Genomic DNA, 12,989 nt, shown 5'->3' on the forward strand with positions numbered 1-12,989 from the left:
TAACCCGCTTAATATGACTGCCGATATATAAAAAAAGATATCATCGAGATGAATCGTATCATACGTATATATTCCAAGCGCTGCTATTTCACACTGGAAAGGAAAATAATGTGTGTGCGAAATGCTTCCGTGCGGTAGCCGATAGGTAATCCGTCTGAATTTACAGCTCCCGCAGTTGGCGATCAACTTGACCAAAGCAGAAGGAATGAATTTAAAAATCGGCATCTGCAAAGCAACTGCACAAAGCACAATGCAGCGTAGAAAGGAAATCTGACTGTTTTTAGATCCCATTCAGTGCGACTGTTTTTTCATCAGGTTCAGTGAATGCCGATCACTGCGAATGATGAATGCGGAAAATGTACAAGTTCATGCAGTCACAGGCAGAATGCGTTCCCTCTTCAAGCCCTGGTCGAGATTCTCCGTTCACCTCGGAGGAACTTGGGACGCTCGTGGCCGAAGTCATCATCATCATGCGCACCTGCAAAACTCGATCTGAACAGCTTCATGCTGCCTTGTCACTCGTCACCAAGTATGGACCGTGAAGGCATCAAGCATGAAGAGCAAAAACATCGAGTTTGTTGACTTTCTCAACGAACGGCACATCGACATAACCGTCATCACCGAGACTCACTTGAAGCCCGAGCTGAACGTCTTCCTTTCCAACTTTCGGCACGTAAGGCTTGACCGCGCCAGCTCCGGGGGAGGGGGAGTGGCCATCGCTGCGAGACGGAACATCAGCTGCCGGCTAATAGCAAGCTTCCAGCTGAAAATTATCGAAGCCATCGGAGTTGAGGTGAGCACATCGCTTGGTTCAATCACCATCATCGCGATCTACTTCATCCTATACCTTCATCAGCAACATTGGCGATAACTTCTCTCAACCTATCGCCTATCAGGAACAAAACTCGGACCACTATCCGGTGGTGGCCGAAGTAGGTTCCTCGGCCAATAGGTTTTAAGTTTCCCGGTGAAATTACCATCGTGTCAACTGGCAGCAGTATCAGCGCTGTGTGGACACAGCAATCGATTTCGACGTCCTACCGGAGTCGTTCGAAGAAGTCGATCAGTGTCTGCAAACCATCGAAGAGGCCATATCCCGTGCCAGGGAGCATCACGTACCCGCATCCAGACAGGTGAGTCATACTCTGAACCTTGACAGCCCAATCAAAGATCTTATCAGGTTCCGTAACACCATTCGTAGGCAGTTCCAGAGTTCTGGGCTGCCCCACTTGAAGACCAATGTCAATATGCTAACCAAAATAATCCAGGCCAGGATGGTGGAACTCAGAAATAACGATTTTTCCAACAAGATTCGCTCTCTCCCAGATTGTGCAAAACCATTTTGGAAGATGACCAAAATTTTGAAAAATAAGTCGAGTCCGATCCCTCTACATTCATCTGTTGACCAGAACTCGGACCCATCCCTACTCATAACCCCAGTTGAAAAGGCCAATGCTCTTGGCCATCATTTTGTGATTTCACATAATCTTGGCCAAACCATGGTGAGCCCCCATGAGCCTGCCGTACTGGAGGCAATGTCTAGAGTCGCTGACACCCCCGTAGTAGTGCATAATGATAGTAGAATATCGGCTGATGAGGTGATAGCAGCTATTAGAAGCACTTAAAACATGAAGGGGTATGGATGGTGTAGTCAAGCTCGAGTTGAAAAACTTGAGTATTGACTTCCTTCAACTTCCTGATTATCTTCAACAAATGTTTGGAGCTTGTTTACTTCCCTGCATGCTGGAAGTTAACCAAAGTGATTCCAATACGCAAGCCTGGTAAAGATCTGACCTGTGCCAAAAGCTATCGCCCCATTAGTCTCTTGTCCTCCATCTCGAAGCTATTTGAAAAGTTGATACTCGGCCTACTGCTGTTGTTTTCAAATGATAATAACATCTTTCTCAAAGAGCAATTCGGGTTTAGGAAAGGCCACTCTACCATCCACCAACTCGAAAGGGTTACTGACATCATCAAGCGGAACAAGCCCGTTTCCAATACATCTGCCATGGCATTGTTGGATGTCGAGAAGGCGTTCGACAATGTCTGGCATGATGGCCTAGTGTACAAGCTGCATTGATACAACTTTCCGATCTACCACGTGAAGATCATCAAACACTACTTGTCGGGTAGACCAGGTCTACTTGAACAATGTCCCCTCTGATACGTTCAACGTTGATGCAGGGGTCCCTCAGGGTATCCTGCTCGGGCCTATCCTATTCAACATTTTCACGTCAGAAGTTCCTCCCCTGCCGGGTGGTGGTGTCTATGTTCGCAGATGACACCTCCATCATCTATAAGGGTCGAGTGATCCGTGCTCTGGCGAGTAAACTACAATCAGGCCTGAATGTTCTGTCCGGCTATTTTAAGAGCTGGAAGATTTGTATCATTGCAGCTAAAACACAAACCATTCTGTTTCCGCACTCGAATTCACCTCGGCTTGTTCCGCCTGGTAACGTCAAGATCCATCTTGATAGCACTCCCATTGAATGGTCGAGTGGAGTAGTCTACCTTGGTCTCACCCTCGATAGCAAATTGCTATTCCGATCCCATGTGGACAAGACATTCACCAAGTGTAACATCTTGATCAGGTCGCTCTACCCTCTGATAAACATGAAGTCCACCCTGTCCCTCAAAAACAAGCTTGCTGTCCACAAGCAGATAATTCTGCCGGCTATAGAGTATGGTATGCCAATTTGGGAGAGTTGTGCTAAGTGCAACCACCTAAAGCTTCAAAGGATCAAAAACAAGATCCTAAGAATGGTCCTTAACAGTCCACCGCGAACTCGTAATTTTGAGATTCACCACCTGGCTGGTCTTCAAACACTCGAGGAGCGAAAGACTTCCACGCTGGAAAGGTTCAGAGTCGCCTGTCTGCGATCAAACCACCAGATCATTCGTAATTTGGCAACCTAGTTTAAGTAGTTAGGTAGGTTCCAGTGCTCAAGTAGCTAGGTTATCAAATTTTTAAATTCAAACGAAAACAATCCCATAAAAGGGTATCCTGTAAATTAGCGCTAAACGCAATCATCCCATTAGAATAACCAATTAACTAGAACAAAGATGAAGAGCCAAAGGCTAACCAATTGAAATGTTAAACCAAATGTTGAAACATAAAAAACCAGAAAATAAACGTTAATTTTACTACTACTACTACTCGATGACTGTTTCTTACGACGGACTTTGGAGAGAGCAGGCGACCGGCAAAGGATACCAGCAGAAGGAATAGCAGCAGTAGCGGACCAACAGAGGAAGCAGCAGATTTATGGAAACCTCGGTCCGGTTACGACATTGGACCACCAGCTGAGCGGCAGATTCGTGGAACCGTGACTGAGGCTGGAAACCTCGGTCCAGTCACGACAATGTCTACTGGTGAAAACTAAATCTAATCCGAATTTTTTTAACTGTGGTCTTAGCTTACAAGTAAGGGGCTGTTCATAAACTACGTAGACAGTTTAGGGGGGGGGGTTGACAATTATCCACGGCCCATACAAATTTAAAAAAATTATATGGACAATTTTCTACGCTTGGGAGGGGTCAAGAATCACAAAAAATGCCTACGTAGTTTATGAACAACTCCTAATATCTTGATCAAAAGAAACGGACACTCGTTTCAAGAGTTCAGGTGCTGCGGTAAGGGTTGTAAATAATGTCCTTTATTGAATTCTCGCTTTTTTATCGATGATTGCCTGGATTGTAGTCTCCTTGTATCCGTTGAGTCTCGCTGTTTCGAAGATGTACTGTAATTCCTTAACCTTTCCTGTAGAGCTGAGTGGAAGAGTCTGCATCCGATGAATCATGTGGTGGAAGGTGGCCATTTTCTGCTGGAACGAATGGTTGGAAGTATAGGAGATAACTCTTTTGGTGCTTGTTGGTTTCCATAATCTTTTCCTCGTTGATGTCTCCTGAAGATTGTAGTTGCTGGACGAACTCCGTGTTACTAACTGCTGTACTCTGGAACTGATTTTTCATACTCTGGAATTCTGTGACTAGCCACTTCGCTAGTTTGTGGGTGGGGGAACCAACTGCAGACACGATCTCACGCATTTCATTCCCCGGTTTGTGGACTTTGGGGAGACCTTTGATCCTGGGTAGAATGGGATTGTATTCCCGTACACGACCGCCTAATATTGATTTGCACTCCTTCAGTGCTTTCTCCACGCGGTTCACTATGTTCTGTAAGGGGTCTACTCGAAGCTGTATATGGTCCGTTGTTAATCTTCGTTGTCATATGATTGTCGTAATCGTCCTTGTCCATGATAACGACCATGTTGTCCTTGCCTGCTTTACTTTTCAGCTCCTTTACAATCCGAATTTCTTTTTCGTTGCTGCGACTTTGTTCCTGTCCATCCTTGATTATGTTCGATGTGATAGTCCTGTATTCTGTGATAATGTTGGAATTGTTTTGGTAATCGCTGTCTCTACGTCAATGATCTGCTCCACGTCTGGCTTGGTTGTAACCACGTATCCTAGCCTCTTGTTGAGGTGTGCCAATTGTTCTTCCGTGAATGCGGTCGTCGATCGGATGACAACCAACCCATCAATGGAGTGAACCCTCGGCAAACTATCAAAATTATCACTATACCTGATGAATATCTATACATAGTTGAAAATATGAACGATGATGTTTAAAAACCTTTAATTTTTCGTCACTTATGTGTAGAAACAGTGAAAAATTTTCCACAGATTCTCCCAAAATGTATGGCTAACGTCACACTGCCACTTTGCTTTAAAATCAAATTTTGTAATATTTCGAATCCCGGACTGTGCAATGATTGCAGCTACTGGAAGGCAAATTAATTAATTGATTTGTGTATGTGTGTGTGTGTGTGTGTCAAGATAACATCCGCATTGTACACATAAGTCCTTCAACCCTGGATCCCAGGCAGTGCGTCTTCACGCATAAGAATATAAATAATTTTGAATACCTCATAAAAAGGGGTAAAACGAAGACGCACTCTCACCCTCTAAAGGATGTGGGTGACTCCCGTTGTATTCCTTTTGTTGTTTCTCGTTCCACCCGAGGGGACCGGAAAAGGCCAACTCTGTTGTTTCCGTCGCCTCACCCTGTCGGAAAACAAAACACCCAAAGATGTTTTTATTACACGCTCACCAAATCTGAAAATTTACATTCACACACGGGCGTAAACAACACGCACGGAGCCGAAGAAAATAATCGTCCTCGTAAAGTAATAATAATTCCGAAACAATATTTTACACTTTGTTGGTTTTAATGAAAAACTAAAAAAGGCGGCAGCAACAGCGTGGAGATTGAATCTTTAATAAGATACTCTGGAATAGATTTTAATTTATTCCGACAAACATATCCCTGGTAATTCCTTCTCGTTGGTTTTGCTCTTCTCAGCCACCCGACGAGTAGTATGAGGACAGTTCCTATATGTCTGTAGGAAGGTGAACTGGAGGTGGTGTGAACGCACACGTATGTCTAATCAGATGGGAAGTTCCACTGAGTCGGAAGTGAGAGTTTAGTGAGGAATTGGAAACTGTGTGTCGTCCTCCTGGCAAAGACGATGGTTGGATATTTGAAGTAGTAGTAGTAGTAGTGGTGGTGGTGTATGTGATTCACCTTTCGATCCTTTTATTTGATTTTATTACGGTACGCCTTTCTTATCAGAACGCCGAAAGCTGCTGCTCGCAACGACGATGGCCTGGGAAGAAGTTTAAAGTTTAAAATAAACAATAGTTTCAAATATCGTTTTATGTGTTCAGGTTTGTGTTATATGCATGCATTAAAATGGGTCCAGATCATGAATCCCGTCACGATTGTCTGAATTGTGACATTTATCTAGGTGACTCCCTTCCAAGTTAGCACCTCGCAAATCTCGATCCTGTTGACGGGTGTTTAATTATTTTCCTCTCAGATCAGATTTTCCAGCTCAGGGCATCCCGATACTTATCTACAGTTCTCGCCAGCCATCTAGCAGTGGTTGAGTTCACCTTTCACCCTCGTCCGCACGAGTATTCCATCCCTGAGACCAAAGTAATTTTCTTCAAGGGTGATTTAAACTGAAATTTATTTTTCACACTCGTCGGTAAACAAGGTGCAGAAAATTCATTTCAAATGTTACACATCACGACAAGTGCTGTTTTTGATCCTCCTCTCCACCGTACCAACTGAAGAGTGGTTTGAGGGATAACCAGGTTCGCCGGGTGTTGGGACAAAACGTTTTGAAAGAAAAACTGGAAAACAATAAAAATCTGCATTTGATATTTCCATACAAAGTGCTACACATACGCTATGACTGTCCGCCTGCCAGCCCCGAGGGGAGATCAGGGCACGAGGTTTTTGTTCGAAAGTTGGTTCTTTGATGTCCATTGAAGTAGATGACAGTTTTCACGCCCTCCTGGTGCTAGGAGCTGACCACTGTCCTCACACCTATTTTTTTATGTTTCGCTTCGTATTTCCTCAAACTGGTCGAGGTGAAAGAGAGCGAGTCAGTATTCACACAAGTATTACAACAGCTTTTCGTAACCTAATCTCTCTTCCAGACAGTACCGTCCGTCGTCGTCGTCGTCGTCGTCGTTGGCGTCGTTGGGCGTCATTGTTGGAAGTCGAAGTCGGAGTCAGATTTTCCTTTTGTCCATCCGAGAAAGGGGGACACGTCATTTTGAACGGGTTGTGAACTCTCTGGTCGAAGTCACTCCCAAGTTCATTTACATAAACAGGGATTATAAAAAGGCAGTCAACTTGTAACAATAACCAATGAGTATTTAATTAAAACCTTTTTATCCCATTCCACGGCACAAGGCTTGGCGATTGGAAGCGAGAATGTTACATCAAACGGCAACAGTTAAAACCCGTCACCCACAGTCGACGTATCCGATTCAAATGAGCTGTACATACATTTAAATTGAGGAAGTTTTTATGAATTGATTCTTAAACGAGTGGATTGCAATTATTTAAGATGATTTTTTTTAACAGGCTAGTTTAATAATGATATCAAATATATGAGAAAATTCAAGCCACAAAAATCAAAATTCAAAATTACTCTAAATCTTATATAATCCATTGAAATTCCGTCGACCAGCAAAATAAAATATAAAGGGTTCAAATCTAGAAAATAATTTAAAATAAAATGAGATGAATCAGAGGGTACCGGCTCTATCTTCGATGCAGGAAAGGTTTTGTTTTTCACTGAGTTTTGATTGGAGAAAGTCAGAAGATTGGTGTAGAAGAGCGGAGAGCAGCTTCGGATTTTGGTAAAATTTTCTGTGTAAAATAACATAACAACGTACTTTTTAGATTTTTTTCAATTTACAAATGACCATAACATTTGAACATTTCAAATTTAATAATGACATTTTGAGGTATTTGACTTTTTTACGCTTTTCTTTAGATTTTATTCAAAATTACAAAAACTTAATTTTCCGTGTACATATATGACAAAAACAAATATTTTTGCCCGCAACTTTGTTTCAGACGTCATTTCAATCAAAAACGACGCTACAATATATTAAAAATGTAAATGATGACACCCAGCGGCAACAAAATACATTTGCATTTGCAATTTAATATTGATTTTTTTTTGTCTTCACCTTTGCACATCACTTGCCTTGAACATGGATGCAGTGAACGATTTGGCAGAAAAAAATTCACTGCAGTTTGACGAGAGGTCCAAAGACGTTGTGCTGGTGGATACATTAGCTATTGCAACGCTTCTTGATCCTCGTTTCAAAACACTATAGCTCACGCTCGGGCAGTTTAAATTGTGTCTGAACAGATATATAGTACCGAAAGAGTATACGATGATATGCACACATCTGTATTCCCACCAGAGATGCCAGATTATTTTTTTTTTTCAGAAGTCTGCGAAAAATGTCTGTGAATTTCAGAAATGTCTGTAATCGGGCTGTATAAATTTGGCAGAAGTTTTGCGTGTGACGAAAGGGGGGGATCATGAAATATATGTGAATTTAAAAATGTCTGTAAAAGTCATGTTCGAGCAAAAATGACCTGATTTTATCTAATTGAACCTCATTGGAGTTGAGAATGCATCAATTTACGCCGTATACGTTAAAAGCAATTAATCATAAGATAAATTACAATTACACGACAATTGAGGTCCACTCAACGTTGAGATTAGTTCACTCATATTCTTGAAAACGTAGTTAACTCATAGTCTGAGTAAAACTTCCCGAGCTTTTACAGGAACTTCCCAACAAACAATTTTAGCTGCAGCTTAGCTTATACAGGCAAAAATTAGCTGCATAAGGCAAGTTTTGGCTGCATAAGCTAATCTGCAGCTAAAATTGTTTGTTGGGTTGTTTTCTAATTTGAGCAACATCTCGATGTAAATGTGAAATTAGTACACGGAAAAAAGTTTTCATGTAGTATCTATTAGGAATGCACATAATATTTTTCCATTAACAAAACCAATAATATCTATCTGAATTTCACATAAAATTCATGTCATCAAATGAGTTCTACATGATAAATTACTTAAATTTCATTTGACACATAAGGTGCATGTGATTTTTCTATGCAATTCCTAATTATGATATCACATGACAGTTATGTGAAATTCTTATGAATATTTTCCATTGGATATGTGATTTATTCTTTGCGTGTACACTTCTCATGTGTTACCTGACTTATAATGAATATACGTTGTATATGAGTACTCCGAGTATAACGTATAGTTCGTCTAATTTTGCATTGAAAATGCTTTAAGTTGTATTCGGGGTCATACGTTGTATTTGGGGTACTCGTATACAACGTTTATTCGTTATAAGACAAGGTAACACAGTAGAATGAGTAAATTTTTCATCGATTTGTGTCATATTCGAAAAGATTTATGAGGCTTGGAAAATTTTACTCAGTCTACAAGTAAACTACGTTTTATATAGTTTGAGTAAATTAAACTTAAATTTGAGTCGATCTTATATGCCATGTAGTGTGGAAATCCGTTAGTTGCTTAGTACTGGTTTTTTTGTAAGCCAGCAGAAAAATGCATAGTGCGATACCTCAAATCACGTGGAACTGAACATAATGATTAGTGCAAGTATTTTTATTATTTTTTTTTTTTGAATTGTTGGTTGAGATTTCACGACGTTTCTTTCTTATAAACAAACGACTTTCATCGTTGCCTGTCATGATCTCCAAGTAGCAATTGGGGTTTTATGACGGTTCTACAGAGTATGATCTAGACTTGTAGCATGCTTTAAAACCGTGATAAAACTTGCAATGTTACTTGGGATGTGACCGATAAAAATCGATATTATTTGTTTTTAGAGATTCAAGCACAATTATATCGGATGAATCCGATAAAATGGATTTCTTCGACTAAAAATCAATGAATGAAACTTTAGAGTAATTTTTGGCTAATTTTGAATAAATCTGGGACTTTTGTCCCCCTCGGTTTCATTCACTTTTTCAGCTACAGCCCAAGTAACAATTTTGGTTTTATGAGGGTTCTGTAGACCATGATTTAGACTTGTACAATGTTTCAAAACCTGGATGAAACTTTCAATTTCACTTGGGAGTGACTATAGACAGTCAAGTTATAGACCGGCCAATGTGAGTTGACGTATTCAAATAAACCATCAAATCGTTTGGAAAATGTTCATTTTGGATACAACATGGTAGCACATTGACAGCTTTATGACTATGACCGTCTATAACAGTAACAGCTCGTTCGTGTGGTGGATTCGAAAACGCACGAATTTCTAATGTGTGTTGCAAAAAGTATCGCACGTGTAATTTGATTAAATATGTAAAACAGTGTGATAAAATAAATTTTAAAATTTTCCCTTGATAATAAAAGTCTGTAAATATCTGTGAAACAACTTAACAATGTCTGTAACGAAAAAACTGTCTGTGAAAAAAATAAAAGTCTGTAAATTCACAGACATGTCCGTAAATTTGGCATCTCTGATCCCCACCAAAACCAACCGGAGGCCTGTGAGATATTCATGACGAAATGGTAAAGAAAGTTATTTTTCTACATATGTACAAACATTTCTTTCTTATGACATATTTCAGGTTCATCAGTCCTCTGCTATGTCAGAACTGGATCGCCATTGGACATGTCGGCAGAATTACAAAATTTCTTACATCAACCTGTTTTCCCACGTTCTGTTGATCCTTTTCAAGCATGGAAGAAAATCCGTAGTGAATGGTAACAAGAGTTCCGTCAGAGAGGTTATTTTCTTAAACTGGTGAAACGACACAGAATCCATATCGGCTCAATGTAAAACGCATGTCTCAATTAGTTTTCTCGGGATCTCTCTCGGATTATTCTTGAGATATCTAAATTAAGTACTTTACATACTTATCTGCTTTTACACTCCGATCATCTAATCGTTTTGTTTCATATGTTAATCTTTCGTTTTTTAAATCGTTCATTTCATACCAATATACTTCTTTCCGTTTTTCTGCACGGAAACAAAAGCACATCCGTTCGCGGAAAGCTGACAATCAAGAACCCCAAATCAGCTTGCCCAAATCAAGGAGTGGTGGAAAAAAGGAGGCTCTACTCCTCCTGGATTCCGCAGAACTGACTATACTCAGGATTTTCCATTTCTTCCGAGGACATCAAAAACCCCTGATACCCCAATTTTAATCGCAAACAACTTTTCGCATTTGTGCGGTATTTCCCGCTCCATGGTTGATCATAGGAGATTTTAACTCCCACGGTACAGGCTGAGAGAAGCTGTACGATGACAACCGTTCTACTTTGATTTATGATCTCTGCGACAACTTCAACATGACAATACTTAACAATGGAGAAGTAACACGTTTAGCAGGTCCATCCTCGAATGGTAGCAGATTAGACCTCACCTTCTGCTCCAATTCACTATCGTTGGATTGCACTTGGCATGTAATCCAGGATCGATCCGCACGGTAGTGATCATCTGCCAATCAAAATTTCGATTGCCAGTGGGTTCAACTCGTCAGAATCCGTGAACGGACGTATGATCTAACCCGTAGCATCGATTGGACTAAGTTCCAATCTGCGATAGGCGATACAGTATCGTCAGTGGAAGAGCTTCCGCCGTTGGAGGAATATAACTTCCTCTCTAATCTCACCGTCGACAGCGCATTTCAAGCTCAAACACGACCGGTGCAGCGCTCGTCAATTCGTAAGAAAACAACATCGCTCTGGTGGGATCAACAATGCACGGAGGTTTACCTAAAAAGTCCGACGCATTTAAACTTTTTCGGAAACGCGGAACACGTGAGCATTTCGACGCATACACATCTCTTGAACGCGAACTAAAGAGCCTCACCAAGGCCAAAAAACGGGGTTACTGGCGGCAGTTTGTAGACGGATTGTCGCGCGAAACGTCTATGAATACGCTTTGGAGTACGGCGCGTATCCGGTCTACTAACAACGAAAACGAGGAATACTCGGTTCGAAGGATTCTTGAATTCGCGCGAAAAGTGTGTCCGGATTCCGTGCCGTCGCAGTTGATTCCTCGCGAAACCGCGAATTCGGTAGACGAAATCAGTCAGCATTTTTCAATGATCGAACTTTCACTCGCTCTCCTTTCGTGTGGCAATTCTGCCGCGGGATTTGATAAAATTAAGTTTAACTTGCTGAAAAACCTCCCAGACGTCGCTAAGTTGCGCATGTTGAACATGTTCAATCAGTTCTTGGAGCACAATATTGTTCCCGACGATTGGAGACGAGTAAGGGTGATAGCCATTAAAAAGCCTGATAAACCCGCGTCGGATCACAATTCGTATCGGTCCATCGCGATGCTGTCGTGCATTCGGAAATTGATGGAGAAAATGATCCTTTTTCGCCTCGACAAATGGGTTGAGACGAACCACCTTCTTTCAGATACTCAATTTGGTTTCCGTAGGGGTAAGCGAACGAACGACTGTCTCGCGTTGCATTCCTCGGAAATTCAGTTGGCTTTTGCTAAGAAAGAGCAAATGGCTTCTGTGTTCTTGGATATCAAGGGGGCTTTTGATTCAGTATCCGTTGAAATTCTTTCAGATAAACTCCACGCTTGTGGATTGTCTCAATTAATGGATATTTTTTTGTACAATTTACTGTCAGAAAAAACATATGAGCTTTTCTCATGGAAACTCTGCAGCTTTTCGATTTAGCTACATGGGTCTCCCCCAAGGCCCCCTTTTGTTTAAGCCCACTTTTGTACAATTTCTACGTTAGAGATATTGATGATTGTCTTAGTGACAATTGCACGTTGAGACAACTTGCAGATGACGGTTTAGTGTCTATCACAGGGCCAAAGAGGTTGACCTGAAAGGACCCTTACAGGATACCTTGGACAATTTGTCCACTTGGGCTATTCAGCTAGGTATCGAATACTGTACGGAGAAAACTGAGTTGGTCGTTTTTTCTAGGAAGCATAGCCCAGAACAACCGAAGCTTCAACTTTTGGGTAAGCCGATCACTCATTCCATGTCTTTCAAATATCTTGGGGTCTGGTTTGATTCCAAATGCACCTGGAGATCCCACATTGAGTATTTGAGACGAAAATGCCAACTAAGGATCAATTTCCTTCGATCAATTACCGGAACGTGGTGGGGAGCCCATCCACAAGATCTTCTGACGTTGTACCGGACAACGATTTTATCGGTTTTAGAGTACGGTAGTTTTTGCTTCCAGTCGGCAGCTAAAACGCACATCATCAAGCTGGAACGGATCCAGTATCATTGTCTTCGTATCGCGTTAGGATGCATGCACTCGACTCATACTATGAGTCTCGAAGTGCTGGCGGGCATGTTGCCACTATCCGTCCGTTTTTCAGAGTTATCTCTGAGGCTCCTCACCCGTTGCGAAGTAATGAACCCACTGGTGATCGAAAATTTTGAGAAGCTTCTGGAGCTAAATCCTCAAACATGTTTTATGACTTTGTACTACCTATATTTAACACAGGATGTCAGCCCTTCAAGAAATATTCCCAATCGTGTAGTCTTCTCCGATTTCGCCAATTCAGTGAATTTTGATTTATCTATGACGCAGGAAATCCGCGGAATTCCAGAGCATCATCGT

Source organism: Ochlerotatus camptorhynchus, unplaced genomic scaffold (assembly GCF_037179485.1).
Source record: "Ochlerotatus camptorhynchus isolate MF236.1 unplaced genomic scaffold, CSIRO-AGI_Acam_v1.1 ptg000598l, whole genome shotgun sequence".
In the NCBI taxonomy this organism is placed as follows: domain Eukaryota; kingdom Metazoa; phylum Arthropoda; class Insecta; order Diptera; family Culicidae; genus Ochlerotatus; species Ochlerotatus camptorhynchus.